Source organism: Tinamus guttatus, unplaced genomic scaffold (genome assembly GCF_059628265.1).
Source record: "Tinamus guttatus ecotype Peru unplaced genomic scaffold, ASM5962826v1 Tinamus_guttatus_pri_ptg000227l, whole genome shotgun sequence".
In the NCBI taxonomy this organism is placed as follows: Eukaryota; Metazoa; Chordata; class Aves; order Tinamiformes; family Tinamidae; genus Tinamus; species Tinamus guttatus.
Window position 1 is genome coordinate 1,465,277 of NW_028288761.1, and position 18,178 is coordinate 1,483,454.

The 18,178-nt window shown below is 47.3% G+C and overlaps 1 protein-coding gene across 1 annotated transcript in view; it reads left to right on the forward strand.

The window, feature by feature from the left end:
* Positions 1 to 248: 248 nt before the first annotated feature.
* LPP (LIM domain containing preferred translocation partner in lipoma) overlaps positions 249 to 18,178 on the forward strand; it is a 295,572-nt gene continuing 277,642 nt past the window's right edge. Inside the window, exon 1 of the mRNA XM_088525533.1 lies at positions 249 to 695. The gene's annotated coding sequence lies outside the window, so the exon portion shown is untranslated. The remainder of the gene's footprint in view (positions 696 to 18,178) is intronic.

The following is an 18,178-nucleotide window of genomic DNA, read 5'->3' on the forward strand; positions in this document are numbered from 1 at the left end:
CGGGTTGGATCCCTTTCTCCAAGGTCTGATCGCTGAGCCCTGCCTCTTGTGCTGCTGAGCTAGCATCACTATAAACAGAGCCCGAAGCTGCCTACTTGCCTTCAAATAACGCTCTGAAAAACACTTCTGGTCGGCTTTCCGCGGGTGAGTCAAGCGAGGGATGGAGCAGCCCGGGCGAGGGCTCTGCCGGCGCTCACCCGCCGTGCGCCCGGGAGGGGACGGGACGCGCTCTGCGTGTCACGGGTCAGGCCAGGAGCTGCTCGAGCGCAGGCCGGGACAGCAGCGGTACCGGGCGCCCGGGGCTCCGGCTGCGCGAAGGTCGGTGCGGATAACGCGTGTGGCGCCTGGAATTCAGTCTTGAGGGGGGCAAGTCATCCGAGTGCCAAAGCCAGGGAGAGAAGGGTGATTTTTTTTGACATCCTTTGGAGTTTTGATCTCCATATTTGGAAATGTTTACCCATTGCTCTGATCTATTGCAAGGGAGGGGAGGTGACTCAGGGTCTGGTGGAAGCAGGATTTGAATTCCTGTAGTAAGGTTTTTTTTCCTTTTTTTTTTTTTTTTCTCTCTCTCTCCTCTTCTTGTTTTGGAAGCTTGTTGTGGTCAGCTTTCAGTTCTCTCTTGCTCCTGGACCTTGTTCCAAATTTGATCTGTTCGGGAGAGAAGCGTATCAGTGAAGGAGCTTGCCTGGATGCTGGTAAGTGCATCGTTGCTGCTTTAGCAAGTGGCTTGGGATTTTTTTTTGTTTTGTTTAGTCAGATGGATTGCATCAAAGTGTGTGCATGGCTGCTGGTAGGGGCAGGCATGTGGATCTCTGCTCACCCGTCAATGAAAGGGACCCAATGAAAATTTCTGTAGCAGGGAAAAATAGCTTGGTGTTTTAGGCTCAACGGCAAAACGTTCTTCCCTGCGTTGTTTCTTCAGGCCTAGGTATAAGGATAATTTTAGCCAGCTTCCATTCAGTCATGCTCTTCCCTCTAGTTTCACTGGTGAATTCAGCAAGGAAATAAAGCACCGCATTAATGAATTAACTGAGTATGTATGTATATTCTGTCAGCAAGTAAAATATAGCTTAAATATGATTTCTGTCTTAAAAGGAAGAGTTGTGTGTTAAAAAGCCCATATACTATGAATCCCAAATGTTAATATTTAACCCTGTTTCATGAGGGAACTGAAGACACTTAGCTGCTTTAACTGAATGGAGGTTCAGTGCATGTTTTTTTCCTGTTATTCTTTATTTTTCCTTAGTTTGAGTTTTCTAATCTGTCTGATACTGCAGCTGTCTGATTCTCCTTTCCCCCCCTTCCTTTCTTTTTCCTGAAAGGAAACTGCAGCTCATCCAGAAAGTCAGGATAGGGGGTGGGGGTGACCATTTTGCTTCCTGTTTTATTCATGGCAGCTAAAACCATACCCAGGAACCCGGAGCGGAGATCCACCACCCCGCATTCCTCCTGTCATTTGGAGCATGTAACGCGTGGAGAGTGCTTTTAGCGCCGGCTCCGGGCCGTGCGGCAGCCCCGTGCCTCCAACGGGAAGCAGGGCGCTCCATCCTGCCGCTTGGGAAGGGGTGCGGATGAGGAGCAGCTCCGCGACGCGTGCGGCGTCCTCGCTAGCTGATGTTTTTAGGCTGCTTCGGACCTGTTGCTATCACACGTTCCCTACCTTAAATTTAGAGTTTTGTTGAAGAGCTGGACCTTTGGTTTTCCGTTGCCCTTCTACGTGAGGTTAATATTCGTTTTGGCTTCCTGAGAGAGCTGGATTTGCATCAGGTTTTGAGGCAAGAAATGAACTCTTTCTGGTCAGCAAAAGGTGCCTCAGTTTATGCAAGGATGGGACACAAGCTGGGAAGCACTGAGCCCCCAGCAACAGAGCTGGCAGTGCTGGGACTGCTGGAGCACATTCCCACAGGCAGGACATAATTGGAGTTTGCAGAATTTACTTCATTTTAATCCATGCAGTAGCAACAGGCCGCTGTAGTGCTCGGAGGCCTTGACGAGCCCCCAGCTACCGCCACGCTGCGCTTGGTGTCGGCACAAGGGGCACAAGGAGCCGTGTCCGCAGGGGGCATGGGGCGCGTTGCCCGTGTACACACGTGGCCCTTGCGCTGCCGGCCCCTCCGTGGGGCAGCCCGTGCTGCGGGTGAGCGTCGCCGCGGGCTGAGCATGTGCGTGCGCCTGAGGGCCTGGCCCAGCCTGTCCTGTTGCTTGTAGCTGAGCTTGGCGTTTTGGGGGAAACCTGGCTGTTTTTGCGTGTCAGAAATGACGAAGCGCTCCGCCTCTCGCAGTTCCCCCCTTTCCCGCACTGCATGTGGGGAGATGTGACAAGTGGGGCCGAGGCCTCATGGAAAAACAGGGCTGGGGATGGCTGCCATTACACCTGCGCGAGGACCCCGGGGCCGTTCCCTCCTGCCTGTTGCTCTGTCTCGTCGCCCCGAGGACGTGGCCAGAGTGAAGGCGACTGAAAACCAAGCGGACCACCAAGGCTGAGCTCGATTCCCGCCTTGCGAGTGACCAGCCTCGTCCCAGCTGGTGGGCACCGCGTGGTGCGGCGGGGAGCCCCGGCTCTGCCTCCTGAGGAGACGCCCGCGGCCAACATCACGGGCTTCGCATTGGGTGCCCTGGTGTTTCTCCAGGGAGCTGGACTGACCTGTGATTGCTGATGCTAACCAGAACCTGCAGCAGATGCCAAAGAAAGGATTTTCTCCTGCTCCAGGCGTGGAGCCATTAAGGGATGAACTGTAAATTAGGACTAAAGATTTTCCTCCTGCAGCGCGGCATCCGTAAGTGGTGCAGTCCACGCAGCCCTGGTGGTGTACGAGGGATGGGTTCACAGCCCGCCCTTTGTCCCCATGCAGGAGCCAGGCCACGTGGTCACTGCCCGGCTCGTGGGGCCCGTGGTGAGTCTTGGCAACGTCCCCGTGTAGTCCAGGTGCCGCAAGGGGATTCAGCACGTGCCGAGGGGCAGGCACACGCGCCCCGCAGCAGGGGAGCTGCTCCAGGTGGCACGTGGATAGCACGTTTCAAAGGGCAAGGGGTGAAGGAGAGGCAGGATTACAGGCCTGGATGATCCTCTGTATCTGATGCTTTGTGTTTCCCTTAGGCAAAGGTTTCGGAGCCCTTAGACACTAAATCATGTCTGCAGGCTGGGAAATGCTGCCTTATCCTTGATGTGCCGATGTTGAAACTGAGGCGCCGTGTGGGCTACGTGGGCTGTTACGGCCATGTGGCAAATCTGGGAGGATGCAAATCTTCTGATGCCATGTGACTGCTGCATGTTCAGCTGCTGCATACTCCTGTATGCAGATATTTTGCCATTTTAGGATGAAAAGTACTGTTAAGCATGCTTTTCTTACTCAAATAACATCATACGTTTTTGAGTGTGGAGTAGTTCTGCGTGAGCTGCTTAAAGGTAAACCAAGTCCTGGTGAGTGTTTCATAAAATGGGCACACGTTGCTAGCGTATGACATGATTGTTACATATATTGTATACATATGTATACATACATATACATAACATATTGTTACTTTGGGAATTCCCAGATGGAGCTTTACCTGACACTGCGGCTGCTCCTCTTTAGTGCCAGAGCAGAGTGCAGCCTTTTAAGAAATGTCTGCTGTTATTAGCTTTATGATGCACATTGTTTTGTAACAGCTGTTGCAAGCAGCAGGAGACCTTACTCTTGGCCTAATTCTTTCTAATGTCAGTCAACTTTGGGGGAAATTTGCTCCTGTGATCTAAATATTTGCATTTGGGATGAGATCTCTCAAATGAGAAAAACTTTTTTGCCTCTAGTGAGCACGTCAGTTCAAGGACTAGTAAGCCTGGGAGAAGTAAACGTTGCTCTTGATTTGTTCCTGCTGTCTGTCTTCTAACAGTTAGCTGAGTGCAAGGCTTCTCAGTTGTTTATTGCCTGAAATGTGGGGTGTCTGTTTTAAAGAAGCATCAAGCTTAAAAAGCCTTGTTGCCTGTGGTCAGAGGGAAAGGATTTCTTGTGACGTACTATCTTGCACTCCTACCATGAAAACAACACAGTGATGAGTTCTAGTAATGCTCTCTCTTTTGGCAGCTACTCTCCTCCTACATACTTGTTTTTTAGGTAAATCTCTCTCCAACTTTTTAAGCCATTCCCCGTTTCCCCATGGAAAGTCATTATTATCTCTTGAAATTAAGGAAAAGACCGGAGAAAGGAATAAATGAATGTTCAGAAGTAGAAAACAATCAATTAAATAGTACATAGCATGTAATTTTTCTTGGAAACTTACCATGAAGCTGAGGAGCATTTTAACACCTAGTAATTTAAATTGTGTTTGAATACTGTTAATGGGTTGTTTGCATGGGAATTTCAGTCATTTCACAGCAGGTTGTTTTCTTTAGTACCCCTTCATTAAAAAAAAAAAAACAAAAACTCAAAAAACCTCAAAACAAGGGATATCCCATAGACAACTGGTCCAACTCTTGCCAGTAAAGGGTGATTCTATGAAATTTTGCAAGGTCCTGTTTCATTTGGGAACCATTTACTACTTTAGGCTGAGCCCTTACAGTGTGAAATCCATGGGAATTCAGCACTCTTTAGCTAAAGAAGTTTGTAGGACTTGTCATTCGCAAAAGGTGGGAAAATAACATTATCCCTGCTGCACGCACAAACACCGAGGAAGCTCGTGGTTTGAGTGACTCCTGCAGTGTTGCCGGGGGAGCTCGTAGCCGTGCTCTGAACAGGCACCTCTTGATTGGAGTCCTGACATGTAGCCACGGTGTGAATGTGGAGAGGCCTAAGGAGCGACTTGCTCGCAGGCATCCAGTGGGCCAGGGCAGACCCGGGCATGCAGCCCAGGTCTCGGTCTTTATCAGCTGGAACAAATCATAACAATGTTTTGGGATCTGATCCTGAGTCACTTGTTCATAAAAGAAACAACGGAGAGGTGCTGATCATCTGTAGCTCTGGGATATTTATACTTCAGTTCTCTACATTGCTTTCCCCATCAAAATGCTCTCCTCCTTACTCCTGACTGTGCCTGGCTGCTGCTGGTTTCCCTGGGAGCTGCTGTATAGGAAGGCAAATGGAAGTTTCTCGCTGCCTGTTGCTGAATGAACATCGTCTTTTCAGAGCAGGGTTTTTGTAAATCCGTGGGCATACTTGAACATATGGAGGGGGGTTCCAGTATAAAAACAAATCTGGCCTCCTGTTTCTGGATGTGTAGGTTGCTTTCTTAGAAGATGGAACCTTTGAAATCTGTCTCTGCAAACATGGCTGTTAAATTCTATTTCTAGAGAAGTGAGGCAGCTGCGTGCACTTAAAAAAGCTATATAAAGGCCATATTTTCCCCAAATGGCCTTTTTAGTTTTACCTACCAGTAGGATTGGCCAGCAGGAGTTTGGTGGAAGCGCAGTCACTGCTGCCCGTTTATGCGCAGGGCCCTGGGCGATGTAAAAACTGGGCAGCTCTCCAGGGGCAGCGTTAGGCACAAGCTTTTCAATCTCCCTAGTGAAAGCTGCTACACAGAACAGTACCTTCAAAGTGAAGGGGGGATGTGCTTGTTGGTTTGATTGTTTTTACATGATCTCCTTTTGTTTTCTAGGTAATTGCTTTGTCTTCTGGAGCTGACAGGGGTTTTGTTTTTAATTTCAGTTTCATCTTTCTTATTGCTGACTGACTTGCCTACAATGACCATCTCTTTTTAACCATAGCGGTTTGCAGGCTGGTTTTAATGTATATTAAAGTTATGTGCTTAAATACAATCTTCTTTGCTATATTCTAGAGATAGCTACTGAATTCAAACGAAACCAAATAGCAAAAATGTCAACCCTTCCTAAGGGTTTGGATGAGAGTTCCCTTAGTATAATAGTATAATCATTTATGCTTGTTGACATACGTGCTGTCCGGAGGGCTCTGTTAGTTATTAGCTAGTTGCAGTGCAGAGGTATGTGTGTGAGAAAGCTGTATCAGATAATTTCATAGAGCCTGTAAAACTATAAGGACAGAGAAGGCCATGGCTGTTGCAAGCTCAGAATGAGCGTTGGAAGATATTTTTCAAAAAGGGCATTGGAAATTGGCATTTTTAAATGACTGAGTTGTTGGACTGTGTGAAGACAAGGGGCTGGTTTGTAAAGTGAGGCAGGAGATGAAGGCTGGGCAGCGGAGGAATGCAGAGGGCCGGAGAGCAGGACACTTCAGACAACTCAGGTTCTCCTAAGATAAGGAACCTGGTGATAAAATGAACCCTATGAACTGTTTAGTTAGTATTGCCTTTTGGTTGCCTCTTTTTGCTCTGTGCGTTGTGGCTAATTTTTTTGTAACCCTCCATTTTAATGCACACCCAACAGCCTACTTCTCTCCAGCTTCCTTCCAAAGGCAGAGGCACCTGGTGATGGAAGTCAGTGACAGAGAGGCACCTAAATGTTGGAAGTCAGCGTAGTTTTTTGAAAGATGCTCTCCTGAAAAACACTTGTGTGTGTCTGCTAGTCCAGAATCCTGTTGAATAGAAATGAGGCATGAGGAGGAGGTTGAAATAACCCCAGAAAGTTATTTTTGACCATGCTCTCCTATTGCTAACGCACATGGTGCTCCTACAAGCTTCTGTGTGTCTCATGGTTTGAGGTTTTGGGTTAGCAGTGCTGGTAAAAGCCCTTTGTTTGCTCACCTCCCTTTCTCAACTATTTATGAACTATGCTGATAAATTTAAGTAACAGCCTTGCAGCTGAGAGATAAGAGATAAGGAAGAAAAAGTCTTATGTGTCGATTAGTGTGCTGTAGATTGAAGGCAAATACCAAGTGAGCTCTGTGGAGGGAGCCCACACTGAGCCACCTTGGAATGCTGAGTTTGCTTATTTATCATTTACCTGGCCCTGTAAATGTGTATTGCCCTTTACAGGTAGGGAAGAAGACAGTCCTTGTCCTAAAGAGTCTGCAATCCAAGACAATCAAAATATGCACTTGAGGGCCAGGTAGGGGAGAGCAGAGGGTGGTTGCTGGAGAGGGAGATAAAGGAGATTCCTAGAAAAAAAAGTACTTCTGAGGTAGAGTTATGGGTGATGGAAAGAGGGGTGTTTCAAGATGTGAGAGGACTGGATAGATGAAGATGGATAAATAGGAATGGAAGGAGGTGAGAAGATCTGAAAGGAAAGAAAAGAAGGTTGAAGGGGAGTCTAGAAAGTGAGAAAGAAGTAGGTGGAAGAAAGCAGCGAGGCAGCAGTGGGAGGGCATGCTGTAGGATGCTGTAGATGAGAGTTGAGATGACCTTAACGTGTCTCGATTGTGTGTTAAAAGCTGTGCTGTAACTCAGCTACTGGGATTAGTCATTTGCCAGCATACAACATACCAGTTTCTTCTCTGAATGGAGAGTGTTGGGTCTGGATGAATTCCAGGCTAGAAGATCCCTTGGGCTTCTGGTGAGGGGCTGTGTGTTTATGCTGTGCATATGTATTCCTGTACGTGCACCGTTGTGAAAACCTTAATAGGAAAGTGCCTAAGTAAATGACCACCTCCCGCTTGATGCCATAAAAGTTACTCCTACAGGCAGGCAACAAGTTAGACTCTGCTTTTAGGTAGCAAGGCTATACCTAGGGCCTTTTCTTTATAAGAGCGTTGTCCTGGAGGGATAGAGATGGCTAATGGATTTATGGTACGAGTGGCTCTTGGAGCAACACAGGGCTGCTCTCCAGTGGCACTTGAGGGGATATGGGTGGGATCAATGTTTTTGTTGCATTGCAATCCTTGCAGCTAGGTCTAAATGTACATTAAATTCCACAGAAGTGAGCTGGGAAGAACTCACTGGTCATCTGGCTTATACATGTACTGCCTTTAGTTCCCTAAAAAGGCCTTAAGACTTTTACAGCTTCCTTAGAGGTTTTGTTCCAGTCTCAAGGACTTAAGGAGTCAAGAAAGGATTTACTGTCATCCAATGTATTTTTCATTCCCTGGTTTCTTCTCTCCTCTTTTAGAAATAGTTGCTTTTGGTTTTTGTTATGTATCTGTTTGGACCAGAAACTCCCCTGCGTTCAGGAGTAGCAGAACTTCCTTCACCTTCCCCTTCCCTGCTGGATTCTCTCTTCAGCTTTTTTTTTTTTTTCTTTCTTTTTTTTTTTTTTGGTGTGTGTAAGCCTTATGTCTGATCCACAACTGACCTTTGGGTCTCTTTCTGCGGATGACACTTTCCAGACCTTCCTTCAGGTTCCTAATTTCCTCCCCATCCTGTTCTAGTTTCTCCCTAGTTTCCCATTAGTTAGTGACAACTTTTATAGGCTGTAAAGGGTAGTGAAGCATGACTGGCATCTCCTTTGGAGCTCAGTCCATCTACTGTCATGGCAGGCTGTTACAGCAGGAGAAAAAATGGAGCTGAGAACATCTGAAATTGCCCATTATCTCGGCACATTTCTTGCAGTCCATAATTTGGGGGTGGGGAAGTGAGGGGAAGAGGAGGCGAGTCATTCTAAAAATGAGTCATTCCACAATAGATCGATACAAAATGTTCCATTACATTTTCATTGCTGAAAATGACTGCCCTCTCCCACCCCACTTCTGTGAGGTGCTGCAGAAGCTGCTCGGTCATGGTGTTTTCTCTTGGTGCATGTAGGTTGGCAGTGTGGCCAGCCTAGCAAAAGGGTATCTGAGTTCTAGCCCAAGCCTTGCTTTCTATGTGGGTTGGGGTTGAGTGTGATGGAGACGGTCTTCTCCAGAGAGGTTGGTTTCAGTGGTGCGTCTGAAGTTTCTTGCCATCTCCATTGATGGGGTGGGGAAGGTGATGTGGGGTTTTCTCTTGTCTGCAGGTCTTTACCAAGTCCTCCGGTTTCAAAGTAAGTTTGTCTTTAGGGCAGTGGTGTTGCTTGCCTTTGACTGACCAAGGCATGAGAGCCTGAAGGACTTGCCCAGATCTCTATATACATACTTACAAGTCTGTGTACATACACGGCAAAGTCAAGAATCGATGTGAGTTTCCTGAGTCCCTTTGTTCTATTCTTCTTCCTCATATCTTCCTCATATCTTATATCTTAAGTGGCATTTCTATTGACAGTGGTACTGTGGCAACGAGCAAGTAGTTGTGATTGTGCCCTGTGTTCAAGCTGACACCGGTGTTCCCAGCAGTGTCCCGTTCCTATCAGGGTGATGACCACTGTCCCCCCTTGCCTGACATGGCAAGTGCTGCCTGCCTGCAGGTGGTTTGACAAATAACAGGGGTTTGGCCTCAGCTGCCTGCTCAGAAGGCTGTAAGGGATTTAGGGTAGTAGCACATCTTCTACCAACCACAAGCAAGGCCTTGATCTGCTGTTAAGCCTGTAATGCTGTGCAAGAAACCAAACCTGCTGCTGACAGGTAGGTTTTGCAGGGACGTATTTAACTTCTAAGGGAGATGGTCAGGTTCATGGGCTTGCGCTTCTGATAATGTTATCTTTTAGTACAAAAGGCAACAGCAAAGTCTTCCATTTCATCTTAGACGATGAGGAGCTCGCATAAGGAGCTGGACTACTTGGTGTTTTGCAGTGTAGAAAGCTGTTATGACGTTCAGCAACCCCCCCATAAGCCATCCAGGTGGCTGCTGCTCCATCTCTAGGCTGGTGAAGCAGAAACCGAATGATCCAGAGCACACACCGATCTGTGTACCAAGCAAATAAACTTCAGAGAGAAAAAGGGAAAAGCCTCAAAGTGGCTTTGGGTGCTTTCAAGTGGTAAAAACTAGAAATTCCTGAGCCTATGTAATTAATGTCTGTTTAAACAGAAACTCATTTCATAGCTAAAAAATCAGGTCTTACAGAAGAGTTTTCCTGGAGCATCTGTTTTTGCCACAAGCACCTGCCTGGCTGAGGGTGCTGGAGCCCTGTCGGAGGAGGTGCTGAGGATGGTGGGGTTTTTTGCCTACATCTTGGAGAAGGAAAGGGCAGAACAGGAGACACCAAGGGTCTTCTGGCTACGATCTGCACATAGGATCTTGCTGGTGACATGGATGTGATACCAGCAACCTGCTGCGTACATGACACTGGGTATAGTTAATTGGATTTTAAAAAAAGAAAGGAAAAAGAAGGAAGGTGTTTCAGAGCATTGTGCTAAATGGTCACAGCAGGGAGCCTGGGTTAGCACAGCCTCCCTGAGCTTAAAACAGGCCGGCGGTGATTGCTGATGTCTGGTAGATAGCCCTAGTAGAGCAAGGATTCATCCAGCAGTGACCCTCTGTGTGTGCTGCAACATAAGGTACACTTTTTAAATTCATTTTCTTTTCAAAATATATCCTTTAAATGTTATCAGGGTGATCTCAGTAGAGTCACCACATAGTTGTTTGCCATGCCAACTTGCGAAGTTGGAGACTTTCTTTTTGCAGTAAATTTTCTTTTTCTTTTTTCCTTTTTTTTTTCTTTCCCCAGCGGACTTAGCTATGAGAAATGGTCTGCAGGCCTGTTTCTGTGTGGTTAGACTATGCTTCAACGTGGTGACGCATAGGGCTGGATCCATAGCAGGTATAAATGGCATTGCACTGTGCCTTGGAGTCTGCTTTGTCAAGGCTGTTCTTCACTGAATGTAAAGTAACTGTTTTGAACTCCTTGCAGTATATAAGGCTTTGAAAGCTTGACACGGACATGATGTACCTCCCCGAGATGAAGCTGCTCTATCTCTTGGAGCAGCTCTTTTGTTGCTCCTGAGTGTTGGAATTAATGTGCAGCAAACTCTGAAATGTTTGAACAAGCGGAGCTTTCCTCATAATATCCCTGTTCCCCAGACAAACATACGGAGATGTTCAGTCCTCCCCCTCCTCTTTCTCCCCCAACCTTGAGACCGTCCTGCTGCTGTGGATTGCTTGTCTCATGCATGAGTGTATTGCATTTGTCCCCTGAGAACACACGAGTCGGTGCTTATTTGTCTCCAAGTCATTGTGCCTGCAGTCTCGAATAATACCCACATTAAGCAGGTGGAACTGATACAATCACTTCCAGACAGCAACTGGGTCAGATCCTTTCTCAGTGTTTCCTCACAGAGGAGAAAATAAAGCACACATGAAAGCAAAACACGAGTTTTCCCCTTTGTCTCCCCTCCCCAGCCCCCCTCATCATGGTTTCCTCAACAACAGAAAGCAAAGTCTTGGCCAATCGGTTTCGCGGAAAGGTGTGAATTTCTTAAAGTCAACATTTCCGTGTGTAACAAAGCTTAAAAAAAAAAAAAAAAAGCATGTGGTCTGGCATGCAGCCAGGCAAGGAGTGATCTCTGGGGTTATTATTAGATAGAAAACTGTATCAAGGGCTTAAACATCAACCTGGTTCTGAAGGCTGTGGCACTCTGAAATGTTGATGCACATTTGATGCTTATGAGAAAATGTGCTATCAAAACGTCAGGTCATTTTTTCATTTTTTTTTTTCCCCTTGCAATAATTCTGGTGCTAGTAGAGTGCCTTGGAAGAAAATACACAATATCCACAGGTAGCCGTTGCTAGTTTTGTAGTTGTAAATCCATTTCTGTTGTTATGACTAACTCTCTGTTCCCACTTCTAATAGGAACCATAACTAGAGTTTGTATATGTTGGAGTGAGCACATCCTAAGTGAATTGGACTGCCCTTAAAGGCCACCTTGTTAAGGATAGATCTTGAGAAGGGGTTAGAAGCGGGAAGATTTTGGGGCTCATAGATTCAGGCTCAGAAGGTTTGTGTGCAGAGAGATGCTCGGAAATGTGGGGAAACAAGACTAGTTTCAGTGCAGTGTAGCAGGCTGGGAGCAGTACTGGGAGGTGCAGGAAGAGACAGGCAGATTTGGTAGGAAGGTCAGGCTTCTGAAAGTGCTCAAAAATGGAGACACAGGACTTGACACACTTGAAGAGCAGGAGCCAATGGAGAGACGCGGGGCAAGGTGACATGGCTAATGTTGGAGGCTGGGAAGTTTCTTGTCAAGTGCTCTGAGATCAGAGAAGGAATGTCTGTTTGTAATGCTGCTAGATACACATATCTGTCTATGTTCTCATCTATATATGGTATGTGCATGGCTATATTTAAATGCTTTGGTGGCTGGTATTTTGGCTGATATGCTCACAGTTTTGTGCCACACTGAGAGATTTAAAAACATCTCCCTGTTCCAGGAACATCTATACCGTGACAGATGTCATCCAGAATGGGGAGTGGCTTCTGAAAAGAGAGTACAACATTATTACTATGAGCCTTAGAAGTCTATTAGATTATTTATTGCTTCACTGCCACCATAAGACATGTGAGGTGCGTTTCTGCCTGTCAGAATTTTTTCACACATTCAATCAGGCAGCATCTGTCCCTCCTCTCTGCAAGTCACTAACTTTCATTCTCAATGAACCTTCTTTCCTATTGGAAACGAGGGAAAATAACGGCTTCAGGAGTACATGGAGTTAATGAACAAGGAGCTCATTAACCTAGAGTTGTGCCTCTGAGGCTTGCCTAGAATTAGGGTCATTCTTGGCTGGGCTGCCTGGCTAACGCATGGTCACATCACACTTGATGCTAGTTGCTTGAGTTCAAGGTGAGTCCATAGATGTGGTGTTAGGTACTGTGGAAACCCAGTATGAGTCACACTCTCGTTTGCACTAGGCAAAGAATAGCACTTGCTTAGGACTCTGTTCCAGGGAGCAGCTCTCAGGTGTGCTGTCCCTTGGTTCCTTGTGCGAGCAGCTGGCTCTGCTGCCTTGTCTCCAGGATCTCCTGTTTCCATGTGGCCTTGGAGCACTGGAAGCCTGTGTGGCTGCTGCGAAGCACTGGCAGGGCTATGCCCGACTGGTGGTGATGGAAGCGTTCAGGGACTGTAAGGGCCACCAAGATATCTGTAAGGGCTAGAAAACACTTAGTTTTGTTTTGTTTTTGGTACTTCTGTTGTGCAGAGTTCCTGGCCCATAAAGACGAAAAAGGAGGTAGAGAAAAAAGGTAACAGAGATGTGAGAAGACATACCTAGTCCTTGACGTGGGTCTCTTGTTTCAGATTACCCTGCAAGGTATTGGTGCAAAGAGCACTGTTAACATCCTCCTGTATGTGCTGAAGATGGGATGCTTGTCCTGTAACCAAAAGCATGGGAGACAAAACGTTCCCTTCTGTGTTAACTAGAGAGGATGGAGGCTTTGGATGGGGATCCAGGGAATTTGTAATACGCTTAATCTCCCACATTCACTGGTGGGGGGGAAAAAGATGAATGCAGCAGGGCAGGTGTGGAAAATGGGATTAGAAGCAGTCAGCTCTTGTTATGAAAATACAGCAGATAGGAAGAGTCTGGGGTTACTCCTTGCCTCCTCACCGGGGCAGGGGGACGGTGTTCCCTCTCCAGTTTGCCTTGCTAGCTGTGTTGGCACTACTGGCCAGATGTGTTTCTCTGCCAGCTCTTTGCAGAACTGCTGCTTTATTGAGGAAGGATTTGGAAAGGCTGGGGATGAATCTGGAGCTGCTGCTCTAGTCAATCGCCATTTCCACTGCACTGCTTCTAGGTCTGGCGTTAAATGGCTAAAAGCTTTCTGCTTCTCGTTCAAGGAAAACCCAAGAACACGTATCTGTTGTGGAGATGCAGGCAAACCTTGGGTCTGGTCTGAGCAACTCCACCAGAGTGGGGCCTTTAGGGAAGGACCTAGCATTTTGTTCAGTCCATCCTTAAGGTCAGAAGCAGGGGGAGGTTCATCGGTGCATTTTCTGTAGTTCCCCGTTGGCCGCTGTGACTGTAGAAAGGCCAGACGTGGGAAGAAGGGCTGTGAAGCAGAATCTTCCCCCATGTTGTTCGGAGCTCAGCAAGGCCGGAGCGAGCTGCCCTCGTGCAGCGCCCTTCCCGCTTCCGAGCGCGGCCTAGGGAGAGACCAGGCGGCCGCGGGGCGGCCCTGCGTGGCACTGACAACAGGGGCAAAAACAAGTACATAGAAAGCTTCGATAGTGTGGGTGTCACTGCAAGGAGCGGGGGGTGGAAAAATAGCTCTGCCTGAGCGTCACAGGGTGTCAGGAAGCAGCCAAGCGTCGGCCGTGAAAGCCGAGCCGCGCGCGGGAGCGGGCGGGCGCGCGGGGCCGCCGCACATTCTGTACCCGCCGCGCTCTTGCCTTTCACGTTCAGGCCTTGGCTGAGCAGGTGCTGCATTATCTCGATACCTGCTGAGTCTCTCCCTTGCTCTTCTAGTTCGTTCTGTGTTTTTTTTTTTCTTTCTCTTTCCCCCAGCCCTGTGCTTGTAACTGAGGTGCACTTGTTTATCCATTGGGGCTCTACAGCCCATAAACAGGATGTCTCGCTGTTTCCTTTCAGCCCAGCAGCGCTAAACCGCGCTGAGTGCAGATAACGCTTCAGCAGCCGTCCTCGAGGTTGAACCAGCCTTGTGTCGCTCACAGGCGCTCGCGCCGAGACCGTACGCGCACAAATATGAGTGTTTATTCAGCATATGCCCATGTGGATGTAGCACGAGTGGGCCATCGTGAACAAATCCATGTTGCTGAGCGTGTTTTAGGCAGGGCATCTGTAACAAGACGCTATTTAAACTGGATCCTTAATTTACATTTTGTAAAAACAAGATATTGTTTAAAGCTCTAAACTTGTGAAACCTTAGACTACATTTTGTTTTGGTTGAACATGAGTTTCTAAAGATTGTCTTCCTATACCTGAGCGTGGTGGCAATGAGATCCAGAAAGTGAAATGCAACTAGAGAGAGAGGGAGTCCATTGAATAGCACTCGCAACACTGGGCAAAATTTTGGAGAAAGGAAAAAGAAGAAAAAGTTAAATACTAACACAGTAGTTCAAGAATACATTTCTCCTTGAGAAGGCCTCTTTAGGCTATGTTTCAGTCTGTATGAAACCAAGATAGATAAAGGTCATTTTCTTGAAGTACTTCTTGATTTGGGATATCGAGATCACAAATAAGAGTAACAAGCAAAATGGAGTTTTAATTTAACTTGTTTAGTGTTTTCATTTTAATGTTCAAGATGTTCAGTGCTGTTTATTACTTGTGATCGTGTTGTAAGCTCTGCAGTATATGATGCCTGTTACAGACCCTGCTGCCTTAAATCTGTAATCACATTTAAAATCTAATCTTTCATTTAAAATAAACTTAAGTTTTTAACTCTCATGCTTGTGTAGAAAGCTTTGAAAAATAAGACTCTCAAAGAGTGCCAGTGAGGAGGATGGGCTATAAACATTCTCATTTTTATTGCAGGTCTAATCAACTTTGGGCCTGGACTGATGATTTTTGAATGCCTGAGGTTGGAAAGTACGTCTCTAGTAAAGAAATAAATCTGACTAATTTTTATTGGGTCAGTGTGCCCCTAGTTCAAGGGAATTGTTAGTGAGAGCTTATGTTTTTGTGAAGGTTTTGAGCTTCCACCCACTACTTTAATTGGGTTTTCGGATCAACACAGTGTCTCGTATACAGAGACATATACTGGATTTGTTACTGAGCTGTAGTTTAGAATAGCTGCTGAGGAACAAGTTGTTCTGCCATACCTCCTCGTATGCATACAACTCCATTCCAAAGTGAACATGCCTTTTTTGACTTAGTTCAAGCTATTTTAAATGGTGAAATAAGTTAAAATGGGGAGGAAGGAAATCTCTTCTCAAGTAAGATGGTCAGCACTGGGCGTCTTTGCTGTGACCTTTTGCGTTTTTACGTTGCTACCTGAGCGTGCAAATCCTAAGCCACGTGGTTGGCCCATGACAACGCGGAATTTTTGCAATTCGTTTTATGCTAACATGGGAGTTCTTGGGAGATCAGATGTTTTCTATAAAAAGCTGGGTGATGCTGGTCCTGGTAGAGGGGCCAGCGTGCTTGCCTTGCGTGCCCGGGTTGGCGCGCGGCCCTTCTGGAGGAGCAGCCTGGTTGAGTGACGAGGTGCATTTGCGCTCGGTTGTGCAAGAGGTTGACAGAAACGCGTTGCGTGATGAAGCTGATTTTCACCCGCCATAAAGATGCCATTTAAATAAAGATGTGCCCCTGATCCCAGAAACATTTATCCATCACAAGGGCTGGCAGCGCTGGGTAACACTTAAGCTGCTCCCCTTGGCTCATGGAAATCAGAGTGGATTTCAGCGAGCTCTGGGGCAGCGTTGCCTTTCTGGCAGGGCAGTGGTGACACTGTGAGTGGCCATGGGCTGGAGGGAAGTCCTGGTAGAGCTGGTGGAAGCAGAGGCGGTTGGTGCTGGGCAGCTCACATAGATCTGCAAAATGGCCTGACCCTGCTGGGCTGCCTGTGGGTGTGGAAATGTTTTCTTTTTCCTTTTTTTGGTTTTTGTTGCCCCAGCTGTGCTGTATCCCCCTCTGATTCAGTGTGGCATTAACTCCCACCTGCCATTACTTCTCTGATAACCTGTTTGTACTCCCCTTGTCTCACATTTCCCGGAGAAAGCAGAGGTGAATGGCATGAAATCCTTAATTAGGCTAAGTAACCTCCTCATGTGCTGGTGGGGTTTGAGGCAGAGGGATTGCCTGGATCAGCAGCAAAGCTGCTTCTTTGCCTTATGTGATGGCTCTGGTGGAAATTTGCTGCTGGCCACCTCTCCAGGAGCAGTAAAGCACCTCTGTACGTTGTGTGGTGCAGGTTTTTCCTGCATGCAGGTTTTTTCTTCCTCCTTTTTTTCTGAGAAGGACAAAGCAGGACCAAAGGGGAAAGGTAAGCAAGGTAAAGCTGAATTTCCTTTGTGTCCCATGCCTGTGGTGAAGCTGCTGTTGCTGGTGGTGCTGTGCTCTCTCCTCTGCTGCTTGTTCCCACCTCAAGTCCCTGCAATGCAAGTTGCTGGCAGGGAGCATTGCTGGAGAGCCAGTGGCTTTCCCTGATGTAATCAGGGGAATCCTTTACTCCTTGCCCCAGTGTTTTTCCTTTCCTTAGAAAACAATCATTGGAATGTAAGTGACAGCAGGTCCTTGCTTTTGAGTCCTGACCCTTGGTCAGGAAGGCAGGGTGCTGGTTAAACAGTAACCAGCGTGCAGAGGTGTGCAGGCTCCGTGCTCAGCAGCAGTTTCTGCTCCACGCCTGTCCCCGAAGGGTGCACAGCCAAGAAGCCGCGGTGTGTGGACAGCCAGCGCGCAGGCATTGCCGTGAGGGTAGTAAAACAGGCTAGATTTGACACCTAAACTTCAAGTTTGAGTTCATTTTATGTAATTACTGACCAGAAATCCAAAGTTTATAGACGCTGGGTGGATTATATGGAGCGAATGTCTTGGCTAGGTCCTGACCTGCTTTTGGGGAAAGTGGGAAGGGGTGTGTGGAAGGAAGATGTAGGTTATTGGACCCAGCAGTCTTTGGGCACGTCATTGCACCTCAAGACCTGAACACTAACATGTTCAGAATGTTGAATCCTTCAGTTTGAAGAACAAGGCTTTACAGCCTCTGCAACAAGTGTTTCTAGAAAGGTTTCTATTCAATATGAATGGCCTCTAGTCTATACACTGATGCTTGCTGTGGTCCAGTCCCACCTTTCCAGTGTGCAAGCTGCAGTGTGAAAAGTGTTATTGTGGCACCTGCAATGAGGCTGGCAGGTGGAGCAGAGCTTGTAGAGGGTCCAGGTCCTGTTTTAAATGGTGCTGTGGGAACCACCTCTCACGGGGGGAGGAGGCTGAAGCTTCCAGCCCTGGAAGTTAGCATCAGGATGTGTACAGGCTTATGGAGCAGCAGAGAGGCTGACGGGCGTAACAATTTCTTAAACTGCTCCAACTAGGCCTATCAGAACTTCTCCTTTCATATTCTAAATGTATCTTCCATTACACAGTCCTGAACTAAATCACAAGGAAAAGCCTTTGAGGTGGGGATTTGGGAGAACCTGCCTTGGTTTTCTTGAGGTTGCTCTGAAAACCTCAGCTGCAGTGCGGGAGCGTATGGAGCAAACCCCGAGGTTGCAATCAGGGGAGCATTACCATCCAGCTCATCAGGAGGAGACGACTGCGCTTGGTGGGGAGCGCGCGAAAGGTTGATCTGTGCTGCGGGGAGAAAGCAACATCTTGGAGAGTCCTTGGATCAGGTGAGCTTCCGAAGTGAGGGTGATGGAGCAAGTATCATGTCCACGCGGGACAGGGACTGGTGTTAAAGCATCCCACTTGGCCTCTCCCTGCCAGAAGAAGTGACAACGGATATAAGGCGTTTCCCTTCCCTGTTCTCCCGATGGCCAATCTGAAAACCCGTCCGTTTATTGAAATGGTCTCCATAAATAAAGCCCTCCGTGCTCCTGGGTCAAAGATTGTATGTTTCTTTCTCTCATGATATAGGGAACTTCTGTCCCTCTCTTGTGTACCTTGACAAATC